At 37.2% G+C, this 11,664-nt stretch overlaps 1 protein-coding gene across 5 annotated transcripts in view; it reads right to left on the reverse strand.

Annotated features, from left to right (window-relative positions):
• The window catches only part of NAALADL2 (N-acetylated alpha-linked acidic dipeptidase like 2), a 1,329,911-nt gene that overhangs the window by 1,154,250 nt on the left and 163,997 nt on the right, over nt 1-11,664 (reverse strand). For 3 of the 5 annotated variants that reach the window (XM_073897016.1, XM_073897023.1, XM_073897029.1), the window contains one exon: nt 1,082-1,192. The exons of the other annotated variants lie outside the window; for them this stretch is intronic. The gene's annotated coding sequence lies outside the window, so the exon portion shown is untranslated. The remainder of the gene's footprint in view (nt 1-1,081; nt 1,193-11,664) is intronic. 5 annotated transcript variants of the gene reach the window in all.

The raw sequence follows: 11,664 nt of genomic DNA on the forward strand, positions 1-11,664 counted from the left end.
CTCTTCTGTAATTTATCCTTGGGCTCATAATATTAAAAAATCTTCCTTAATACCCAGAAAGACATTTTTCTGAATCCTCTCAGTGGCAGTGTTTTGTGACTATTCTGCATTCCTGACCCTTGCAACCTATTTTTGTTAACAGAAAGAGTGGATGGAGAACAAGTTACCAGTTGCTGGCACAACTAACATTTTAAAGTCAACCATCAGCAGAAGAGCTTGGAGCAGAAAGATCTATGGGGTGTGGTCTGAACCATCACTAGAAGACGGCATCTAGTCACAGAGAAAGAGCAGACCACATTCCCAGTCTCTTAAAATGAAGGGTACAGATTTTTAAGGTCACCCAACACCTTGTTCCCAACTAATGTGCAGCTAGACTTTTGGGCATGCCTTTCCTGGGTCTACTTTCAGATCAAAACCTTTTCTCCTACAATAAAATAATTTTCCCTGTGCTGGAGAAACCTTGCCTGGAAAATGGCCTACAGCAGGAAATAGTCACCTTGAATGAAGTAAGTGCACTATTACAGAACACTAAGTTATTTGTAAGATTACTGCTTTTAGGTCTTAATTGTTGGCTGTGTCATTTGAAAGCTAATAAATTCTATACTGGAGAACAGTTTATTATAGCACAGTCCAGTTGAATTCTAATGCAATCCCCCAATCCAGTTGAATATAATCCCTCTTCCTCTTTAGAACATTAACTCAGAGTTTATATATTCAAGGACTAAGGATTCCTCATATACCACTAAAAATGTATTTCATTCTACGCTAGAGATCAAAGAGCTTTGAGAATAAGAATACAACTTAATTTCCAAACATATAATCACCAACATCTGCAAATATGAGTTCAGAAACCACACCAAAAGTTTCATAATTTACTGAGGTGCTGTTAAGCATAATATATCCCATGAAGCACTATAAAGGGTTATTATATACTGTAAGGGCCTAGATTATAATATTCTATTTTTCCCCAAAAGTTAAATATAAATTTTATTCTTACATGCAATTTTTTTTCTGAACTATTAAAATTAATGTTCAACCCTATAAACACTTATATCATTATAGGTCCTCTTCAGTGACTTACTCCATTGATAATGCCCAGTGATGACAGGGAGAATAGAACGCTGCCTACAAGATTTCACTGGCTTTAATTCAGATTCAAAGTATATGTTGACAAAAGCAGTCTCTGCAACACCTAGAAAAGGATTATCACACTTACACATTTATCTTTCTGGGGAGGAAAGAATAAAGGAACATAAGAGTAATTTAAAACAACACATAAATGTAATAAATAGCTTAAAGGAATTACTGTTCATTAAAGACAACTCGAAGTTATACTTTCCGCAATATATTTCAAAACAATCAGGTATCATTATTTCCAATGGTGTGATTCTGCCTAAGAAACTGAATATTTTCCTTTAAGTTTAAATAGACATTCCTTATTACATCTGGCTTTCATTAATGCACACATAAATGTAGACATAGTTACTCAGAGACACACCCCTCTGATGTGTGTGTATTTTGCACCAAGATCCTATGAATAATCATGTGAAGAAAAAAACAAACCAAAAAAAAAAAAAACAAAAAACAAAAAACAAAACAAACAAAAAAAAACAATCACTTCACTATCTTTAAAGTCAGTGTCCCATTTAGGGACATATTTGCAGCCTAATTTAGAGTAAATAACTGCCAGAAAATTTCCTATGGAATAATTTATGTCTTTCCCATCATGACCATCAGCCTTGTAGCCACTCCGCTAAAACAGAGATCTACTACCTGTAGATGAGCGAAGGCACTCAGTCAGGCAATCCACAACTGGAGAGGATTAGCTTACAACGGCTGCCACTATCAGCAAAACAGCAAGAAGCAGACAGTTCATTTTACAGAAACTTAATGGACTGTATGGTTCTAGCTGTTTAATACAAGCACTGTCAAGGCATCTAAGCAAAAAGTCTCAGCTGTCACCATTGACAAGCTGAGTAGAATCATTTGTCACAGTAGACTAGATAAGGTACCATTAGAATGGCACATGGTGCTGCTACCATACGTCTCCATGTTGTAGCCAGAGACAACAGCCTTCTGGTTGCCAGACATAACGTCGGCATGTCCTCCATCCTTTCTCACATAACAGACAGGAGTTTAACATTCCACCTTTAGCATTTCAAAAGTGACAGAAGCACATGAAGGCTTGATAATATCTTTAAGTATCATTTGCTTAATAATTTTATATTTATATAAATTATACACACACACACACATACTTGCACATATTCATACACATATAACCTAAGCAGTGTCTGTGAGTCAACTTCTTTGGTTAACTTTTTGCTATCCAGATCTTAGAGCCCTTAACTTTACTATTAATATATACACAAGTTATGACTCTGCCTGATAAACAAAAAAATCAGGTATCATGAACAAATATAATTTCATGATCTTTATCAGGACACTGGGAATAGCTTTGCCTCATAAAAACATTAAAACACTTAGTATGTCAGAGGGGGAGTCGAACCATGAGAGATGATGGACTCTGAAAAACAAACTGAGGGTTCTAGAGGGTAGGGGGGTGGGGGGATGGGTTAGCCTGGTGATGGGTATTGAGGAGGGCACGTTCTGCATGGAGCACTGGGTGTTATGAACCAACAATGAATCATGGAACACTGCATCAAAAACTAATGATGTAATGTATGGTGATTAACATAACAATAAAAAATTAAAAAAAAACATTAAAACACTTGAGAACTAAGGTACTGAGAGCAAGAAATAGTTTCTTTGGCTAAGTAGTCTGTAACTTTCACTTAATCTTAATAAGTTCTGTGTATATAATTTACCACAGCCCTAATTAAGCAACACTTTCTACTGAAATATGGTTTTAGAGGGAGAAAATGAAAAGCCTCTAACTACTTAAAACTTGATGCAAAGAGTAAAAAAACACACTAATTTAGTGAAACTGGACAAGAGTATATGAGTGCATTCTTTAAAAATAAAGACTTAATTTCCAGCTAAATATCCTTAGGTTCCTTTAGGAATTTTATTCTGAATAATTTTATAAATGGCCACTGGTGAAACTGGACAAGTAGCTTTTTCAGGATAAAATACAGGCCATTATTTTTCACTCTTAGTCATCACTCATTCATTCAACATGTATACTGAAAGCCAAATGCTAAAGATTTAGCTCTTGGGAGATTAATTTGAGGAAGAGACATGAATCATTTCTTCAAAGAGTTTATAATGTAGAGATGAGACCTGCACACAAATAATATACAAGAGAAAGTCACTAGTGTTATGCATGTAAAACTTAAGTTGTTAGTGCAACTCAAAGCCAGGAGAGATCAACACTGTCCAAAAGATGAGCAGTGGTGGAAAAGGGTATTGCCAAACACAGCGTTCAGTGGAGAGCTCTTATGAATCCTAAGTTAAAATGAGTGGATAGCTCATATTATAAAATCAGAACACAGTAATTACAATAATTAAGATCCCAAAGATTTCTCCCTGTGAATCCCTCTTATCCCATTTATTCAGAACTATAATAGATACATTGCAAAGAATTTTAAGCCAAGGAAGGATAAGATCAGATTTACATTTTAAATGGCTCACTGTGCTGCAGAGATGGGAATGAGAGAAAAAGATTGTATATTAAAAGGCAAATTAGAAGGTCCAAAGAAAAGAGTTAATCAGGCCTGAGACTGCTATCCTTAACAAAGGCCTGCTTGCAAAGTTGGCTCTTCACTGGCATCTGGGAACTTCAATTTCAGGAGGATTCCCAGCCTCCCCTGATAACAGTTAACTGTGTCTACACTGTTTTTGCAAATGATAAAGTTTATGCTGAACACGTGGTCTTCTGAGAGACTAGAATCTTGGTATATGTTAGGCCCAGGGGGTCTATGTAGTCGATCTCCAACAAAAACCCTGGACAGTGAGCCTCCAATGAACTTCCCTAGCAGATAACACTTCACCCATGTTGTTATAAACATGGTGAGGAGCACATATAGAGGACTCGAGTATGTCCTATGAGACTCCCCTGGGAGAGGACTCTTGGCTCTCATACCTGGTTTCCTGTAGATTCTACCCATGTGCCTTTTGCCTTTATTGATTTTGTTTGGTATCCTTTCCTGGTCATAAGTCAGAGCCTTAAAGACAACCATATACCGAGTCCTGTGAATTCTCCTAGAGAAACAGGAGACTTGGGATGGTTTGGCAACTCTGACACAGAAGGTTTTATCATCTCAAAGATAAAAGAAATCTAAGCCAGTACAATCATAAAAAGGATGAGAGGCCCATAAAAGTGGTTAAAAGTAGAAGCATTGGATGCAAACAGAAGCAAATTCAGCTCCACCACTGACTAGCCATGGACAAGGCATGTTCCTATGGAACATTTAACAGATGTTTAGCACACAGTTATATGTCGTAATGTGAAATTAGTCATGAGATCTACACGAAACATTTTTGCAGTCAGATACTACAAGCATGGACACCATGAAAAGAGAAGAGTCTACCTAGACAGAATGTCTTTGGTGAGAAGAATAAGCCCAGATCTAAAATTACAGGTCAAATTAACAGGGACAGAAAGTAAAAGAAGGATAGAGTTAGAGCAGTGATTTTTTAAAAAAGCTTTATTGGCTTGGACAGCAGACACACTCTCATTGCCCAGATTGACCCACACTCCCCCCCACCAATACCCGCAGAACATTCCCAGCAGCCCCGCCCCCCCCCAAACCCCTGAGGGCGGAAGGGGAGCATGCATTCCTGAAGGCCCTGGCACATCACAGCAGCAATTCTTGTAGTATCATTCCTAGACCAGTAGGATCAGCATCACCTAGAAACAGGTGAGAAATATATATTTTGATACTCTACCCAAGACCTACAGAATAAGAACATCTGGGGTCCAATAATCTATTTTAACAAACCCTCCAAGTAGTTCTGATACATGCTAAAATTTCAGAATTACTGAAAGTGTATAAAACATAGTAAGTCAACATCTAGTTACACAGTCAGAAAGCCCAAGAGAACCAGCCCTATAACATGCACAGAAGGGAGAGAAGATAATCAAGGAGGGAGAGATTGGCAATGGTAATGGCAATAAAAAAGTCCCGTAAGATAAGGATTTTCATATGCCCATTCATTTAGCAGTGTGACTTTATCAGAAACAATTTCTTCAAGGTGGTAGGGGCAGAAGTCAAATGAGAGATGTTAAAAACAAAGGAATGGAAGGTAAGAAAATAAAGATGCAGAGAACCCTCTACTCTTTAAAGAATTTTTTAAAGGGCCAGGATTAAATAGAAATCTGAGGGAATCGTGGCAGTTTTTGTTGATACTGTTTGTCTTTGTTAAGGTGGGAAAGACTTGACCAAAGCTACAGACAAAAACTGTATTCGATTATGAAAACACGTAGCTTGAGGCTATGAAGGGTGTACTTATACCAGAGAAATAGGCAAACATAGGGCTTGCTTTTCTGGAAAGCCAGTTTTTAAGTATTAACAGTAGACCATTAGAAAATGCTAAGAGGTGGCAGAACAATGAAGAATTGGCAATGAAGGAATGTTTACTTACTCTGGATTCCATCGGCAAAGCTGTAAGAAAAGGAGCTGACATCTGTATTAGGTACCTACAAACTAGGTCTCAAAGTTAATTTCATCACTAGGAGATAGCATAGGGATTTAAATGCAAATCTACAAACTCTTTTCTTCTGTTTCCCATGCTTGCCATATTGTCAAAATCTAGATCTCTGGTAAAACATAAACGTCTGTCTCACTCCAGGTCTACTAAATCAGAATTTATAAGGGAATGATGTGGAAATCTGTATTACCTACATGATTCTTATTAGCAGGCAAAGCTAGAAAATACTGTATTATACACCACACTGTCTCTACAGTCTACTCTTTGGTTTACTAGTCTAGATCACAAGCATAAGAGGACTCAGAGCCACAATCCAGTTCAGGAATAAAAACTGGGCATTGATTAGTAATATACATTGTAGTCCTTGGGAATATGACATATGTAAAGAACAGGAGAAAGAATAGCCTATAAAAGTCAGAGCAAAGTTGCCTAAACTCGGGATCATTCTCAGCATTACCCTTTGTTCAGGAAATCAGACCTTGCAAATTCTCCCAACAAAGCCAAAGAAATAATTTCCATTTTACAGGTGAGGAAAAGAAGCTGGTGGCAGGGTATGGGGAGAGGTAAGAAATTGGCTTAAAGTACCATCAAAGGAAAGCAATAAAGACAGAACTTCACTGGATGGTCCCATGTTCCAACCACCCTTTGACGGTTGAAAGTTTTAGGAAACAAAGTTCAATGTTGGCAATGACTATGTCAAAGCATCAACTTTGACATACTACTCTTTATTCTTATTTTAAGGAGACTCCACGCCCAAGGTGGGGCTTGAACTCCTGACCCTGAGATCAAGAGTGCCATGCTCTACCCACTGAACCAGTCAGGCACCCCAACATACTACCCTAAAGTAGCTGAATAAAGAATATCCTCAATCTTATTTACAATCTAAAATAAGTGAATCATAAAATTTAGACATCCACATTCTGGAACTATGTAAATATCACAGAAAAAAAAAATCAAGAAGTCAGTAAACTAAACTACAATAGCAATGACCATGTAACATGGGAGAGCGCTCAAAACTGGCAGCATCTAGGGTAATTTTCATTTAGCAGTATTAGTCTCATTAGTCATTAGCAGCATTATTACTCAACCCATCATTACTCGTCAAGGTGTTAATATACTGCACGATGGGTATCTTAACTCAAGAACTGAAGGACTTAACCTCCATGTCAGAAAGATAAGCACTAGGTAAGGAGGCAGTATTAGGTCACAGTATAAAAGTCCAGGAACAAGAAAATTAATGATAGGCCTTAGGGCAAGATTTGATTCATGAATTTGAGTGGTATAAACCACAGCCTGGTGGTATACTCTTTAACTTACATCTCTAAATAAGAATCCAGTATTACTCATATTTTTAAAAAGTCAGCTTTCAGGGGCACCTGGGTGGCTCTGACAGTTAAGCATCTGACTCTTGGTTTTGGTTTAGGTCATAATCTCTAGGTTGTGAGATTGAGCCCCACATGGGGCTCCACACTCAGCATGGAGTCTGTTTGAGATCCTCTCCCCTCCTTCCCCCTCTGCCCTTCCCCCTGCTCTAATAAATAAAATCTTTAAAAAATAAAAAGTTGGCTTTTCTCTTTTCCATGAAAGCAATATAGCCATACTAGTTAAGAGTGTGGGCTCCAGACCTAGACTGTATCTGGACTCCAGCCGTGTTAATAGCTGTGCAACCTCAAGCAAATATATAAAATCTCTGTGCCTCAATTTCCCCATATGCAAACTAAGGATATTAATAGCAGTTCCTCAAAGTGAAGACTGGATTAGTTAAAACTGGAAACACTTAGAACACTGTCTGACAGGTACTAACGACAAATAAAAAGTTAATTACTGTTACTTTCAAGCAAACTGTCACTGAACCTAATTATACCATACATGGATCAGAGAGTTTATGCTGATAAAAGTCACTTAGGAATTTGTTGATAAAATAATTCATTAAGAAGGTTAACATAGGAAGAAGGTCTCTGGAGAATATATATATATTTCAAGATCCAAGAAATGTATAGGACTATTCATACTGTCCTGTAGAAGAATTTGAAAACCTTGACTGCAGTGAGTCTGAGCACTCATCTTACTAACCTACTCACTGTCTCACTTGGTTAGTCGGTAGTAGAACCGATAGCTAGGCAAGCTAAAAAACCTCATGTACACAGCAGATAGACTTCAGCATAATAAATTCAAATCTTTTGCTAAACAATTCGTCCTTGTTAGAAAAGAAAAAGTAGATCATAATAGATCATACAGGGAGAATATAGACTCTCAAGGCTAATGAAAACTGTTGATTTTGGGGCACTGTTATCCCAGTAAATGATGGAAATGAGAATTTACCAGAAGCAAAGATCTGTTAGCAAGGAGCCAAATGAGAAAACTTTACAGTTCTGCAATGATTTCTTCATATGTTGCACTTATAAACGTTCTCTAGAGAAGATCAAGTAAATGTACTCACTTCAAATATCTGATTAATCACCTAAAGATGAAAAAGACTAAGAAGATCCCTTGATATCAGAATTATGTATTTCATTCCCAAGCATGGGTCCCAATCCTTGCCCAATTATGGATTCTAATTACATTTTTAGGCATTGCTTCCTCTGGATGGTCTAAAGATATAGCATACTACTCCCATCTTCTAAAAAATACTCCATTTTTAAATTAAAATTCCATTAGTCTAGAAGTCATCTTATAAAATTCTAGTCCAACTTTCTTCATAATGAATTGCAGAACATCTATCAATTTGCTTAATGAAGGTTTCATGCTTGCTTCGGTAGCACATATACCACTTAATGAAGATTTGGACAGGACTCACTATTATACTTATTTTATGCTGTACTCTTTTTTAAAAATTAAGATACCTGTGAGAGATACAGCAAAATGTTGAAAATCGTTTCAGCTGAGAGAATAAAAATCTTGGTAGCCATTGAAAGTACACGGATTCACAATTGATGGGTTATTATGGCCAAGTATAACAAAAACAACAAAAACAAAAACCCAGGACATCAAAACTCCTAAACCAACTAAACAAACTAGAGAAGTACCCTTGGAAGATGTCTGTATAATTTGTGCTAACATTTCTGATATGAGAATTTGAAACTCATGACTAACTAAAGATAAATTTCTAAAAGATGGGGGAAAAGCACAAAATTTGTTATATCCCAGCAGGTCTTGAAATAGTAACCAGAATTCTTCAATGGTCTTTAAGTGTGCAAGGTGAACTTCACACTTTTGGTTTGGTCCATTTAACTCATTCAAGCATCAGCTGCCTGGTTAGAAAGGTGGGAAGTTTTCATTTCCATGCTTCATCAATCAGATATGCTAGTAACTTCAAATGACAAGTGTTTTCCTTTACCTGAGATAGCAAATATCCTCTGAACATGGAAGACAGTTATACTGAATACTCATAACTACTACACAACATGAATGTAGTTTGCTGTGATTCTGTCACGGACTGTTTTTTCCTGTTTGTCCAGCTAATCCAAATACAATTCTCTTTTCACCTTCTGTCTTAGAGAAGAAGGAAATACATAAAGAAATCCAAGTTGAAAAGTTTTTGGCCCTATTCTCAGAAGACCACTAGAAGGCTTACAGCACTTTGTCATCTCAAGATTTACAATAAAATTACTGGGTGTCTTTCAGTTTGTCTACCCTAGAGGATAAGACAAGGTTCTTAGTTTGTCAATCTCCTTCACAGCCTCTATATAACAACTGTTGAATCTGGGGTTCCCTCTTGAAGAGAGTTCTGCTTTCCCACAGCAACAACAGGGGTGACTGAGGGAAGAGAAAATTTGTTCACCTCTCTAGATTCCATACCAGCAGCAAATGTAGAGAAAGGAAACATGATACTAATGGAAAAAACTTTTTTTTTCTGTGTATTTCACTGAAATAGCTATAGCTAGCATTTACGTCAAGCAGTACTAAATGTTTCCATGTATTGTCTTGACCAATCCTCACTATACCACCACCAGCAAAAAACTAAAGAACTATGAGAGGAGTAGTGTTACTGTGCCCATTTTACTGATGAAGACATTAAGGTTTAGAGGTTATGTATCTTGTCCAAGAAAATAGTAGTGTAGGAATTTGAACTCAGAACAGTAAACCTGGGATTCAAATAACAACCATTGTGTTATACTACGAAAGAGGAATATTGTCACTGCTCTATTCACTTATCTAATTGGGGGTTTGTTGATATTATATAAGCCACAACTCCTTTTGTTTATTTAATACTGAGGAGATGGACACATGAGTAAAATACAAAACTTAATTCTCTTTTCAAAACCACCTATAAAACATGTGGATGATTTTTATGTATACCCAATTCATAGTTTTATTCAAATTTTTAAAAATCCAAGAAAAACTTTAGAGTACCTTTTTAAATCTTACCTACTGGATGGATACTAAATACTAAATTGTTTTAAATATGAGGTTTAAAGGTGGAAAAGGTGGAATTGTAACTATGTAGTTCTTACTACTAACCTTGGAGCAAACAGTGAATTAATTACTTTGTCTTTTCATATTCAAGGTAAGACCAGAAGGATCAAATTGGGTTGATTATCAAGACAGTCCTTTAAAAGAATTGCATAATATGCTGGCTAACTGAACATAATAAACAAATAAACAAATAAATAAAAGATTTGCATATATCCGTGGCGGGTGGAGGGGAAACCTATGTTTCTAATGAAAAGACCACAAAAAAAGAGGTAGACTGGAGAATTCCTGTGGATAGTAGGAAGCTTTAGAAAAATAATAAGCCTAGGGGTGCCTGGGTGGCTCAGTTGGTTGAGTGACTGCCTTCGGCTCAGGTCATGATCCTGGAGTCCCGGGATTGAGCCCCACATCGGGCTCCCTGCTCAGCGAGGAGTCTGCTTCTCCCTCTGATCCCCCCCCCCGTATTCTCTCTCTCATTCTCTCTCTCAAATAAAATCTTAAAAATAATAAGCCCAAATCAATCAACGTGATACAATATATTAACAAAAGAAAGAACAATATGATCCTCTCAATAGATGCAGAAAAAGCATTTGACAAAGTACAGCATCCTTTCTTGATCAAAACTCTTCAGAGTGTAGGGATAGAGGGTACATACCTCAATATCATAAAAGCCATCTATGAAAAACCTACAGCGAATATCATTCTCAATGGGGAAAAACTAAGAGCTTTCCCCCTAAGGTCAGGAACGCAGCAGGGATGTCCACTATCACCACTGCTATTCAACATAGTATTAGAAGTCCTAGGCACAGCAATCAGACAACAAAAAGAAATCAAAGGCATCCAAATTGGCAAGGAGGAAGTCAAACTCTAAATCTTTGCAGATGATATGATACTTTATGTGGAAAATCCAAAAGACTCCACCCCAAAACTGCTAGAACTCATACAGGAATTCAGTCAAGTAGCAGGATATAAAATCAATGCACAGAAATCAGTGGCATTCCTATACACCAGCAAGACAGAAGAGAGAGAAATTAAGGAGTCGATCCCATTTACAATTGCACCCAAAACCATAAGATACCTAGGAATAAATCTAACCAAAGAGGCAAAAGATCTGTACTCAGAAAACTATAAAATACTCATGAAAGAAATTGAGGAAGACACAAAGAAATGGAAAAACATTCCATGCTCATGGATTGGAAGAACAAACATTGTGAAGATGTCAATGCTACCTAGAGCAATCTACACATTCAATGCAATCCCCATCAAAACACCATCCACTTTTTTCAGAGAAATGGAACAAATAATCCTAAAATTTGTATGGAACCAGAAGAGACCCCGAATAGCCAGAGGAATGTTGAAAAAGAAAAGCAAAGCTGGCGGCATCACAATTCCGGACTTCCAGCTCTATTACAAAGCTGTCATCATCAAGACAGTATGGTACTGGCACAAAAATAGACACATAGATCAATGGAACAGAACAGAGAGCCCAGAAATGGACCCTCAACTCTATGGTCAACTCATCTTTGACAAAGCAGGAAAGAATGTCCAATGGAAAAAAGACAGTCTCTTCAACAAATGGTGTTGGGAAAATTGGACAGCCACATGCAGAAGAATGAAACTGGACCATTTCCTTACACC

This window comes from Callorhinus ursinus, unplaced genomic scaffold, assembly GCF_003265705.2.
Source record: "Callorhinus ursinus isolate GAN/ISIS: 27379988/994484 unplaced genomic scaffold, GSC_fseal_2.0 scaffold1, whole genome shotgun sequence".
Lineage (NCBI taxonomy): Eukaryota > Metazoa > Chordata > Mammalia > Carnivora > Otariidae > Callorhinus > Callorhinus ursinus.